The sequence below is a fragment of the Schistocerca gregaria genome, unplaced genomic scaffold (assembly GCF_023897955.1).
Source record: "Schistocerca gregaria isolate iqSchGreg1 unplaced genomic scaffold, iqSchGreg1.2 ptg000526l, whole genome shotgun sequence".
Classification (NCBI taxonomy): Eukaryota; Metazoa; Arthropoda; class Insecta; order Orthoptera; family Acrididae; genus Schistocerca; species Schistocerca gregaria.
Genome location: NW_026061925.1, coordinates 5,255,782 through 5,256,934, shown reverse-complemented (window position 1 = coordinate 5,256,934; position 1,153 = coordinate 5,255,782).

Here is a 1,153-nt window from a genome sequence, read left to right as displayed (position 1 = left end):
GCAAGGATTTTAAGATTCTGCATGAAAGGAGGACTAGCAGCCGAGTTGCAAGGGAGAATGTGAAAAGTGTTCATATGTAGTAAAAACCTGAGAAATCCGTCCGTTTTCGTCATTTGTTATCGAATCGACTTAAAGCCAGATCGTCACATTGGCCGCTCTTCTCTCTGAAACGGTTGTACTTATCGTCTGCACAGCTATGTCGCGTGCTGCTGTATGCTGAGACACTAAAAGCACCATAGTAGAACACAGATGAAGCATCTAAGTAGATGTAATAGCCAGTAAGAAGTAGTCCAATTCAAGTTTTAGGTATCGATTATTGACTTTTTAGCTGGCTTTGGTGACTTGGACATGAGCTAGGACCTTAAGATTCTGCATGAAAGGAGGACTAGCAACCGAGTTGCACGGGAGAATGTGAAAAGTGTTCATATGTAATAAAAACCTGAGAAATCCGTCCGTTTTCGTCATTTGTTATCGAATCGACTTAAAGCCAGATCGTCACTTTGGCCGCTCTTCTCTCTGAAACGGTTGTACTTATCGTCTGCACAGCTATGTCGAGTGCTGCTGTATGCTGAGACACTAAAAGCACCATAGTAGAACACAGATGAAGCATCTAAGTAGATGTAATAGCCAGTAAGAAGTAGTCCAATTCAAGTTTTAGGTATCGATTATTGACTTTTTAGCTGGCTTTGGTGACTTGGACATGAGCTAGGACCTTAAGATTCTGCATGAAAGGAGGACTAGCAACCGAGTTGCACGGGAGAATGTGAAAAGTGTTCATATGTAATAAAAACCTGAGAAATCCGTCCGTTTTCGTCATTTGTTATCGAATCGACTTAAAGCCAGATCGTCACTTTGGCCGCTCTTCTCTCTGAAACGGTTGTACTTATCGTCTACAAAGCTATGTCGCGTGCTGCGGTATGAGGAGACACTAAAAGCACCATAGTAGAACACACATGAAGCTTCTAAGTTGATGTAATAGCCAGTAAGAAGTAGTCCAATTCAAGTTTTAGGTATCGATTATTGACTTTTTTGCTGGCTTTGGTGCCTTGGACATGAGCTAGGACCTTAAGATTCTGCATAAAAGGAGGACTAGCAGCCCAGTTGCACGGGAGAATGTGAAAAGTGCTCATATGTAGTAAAAACCTGAGAAATC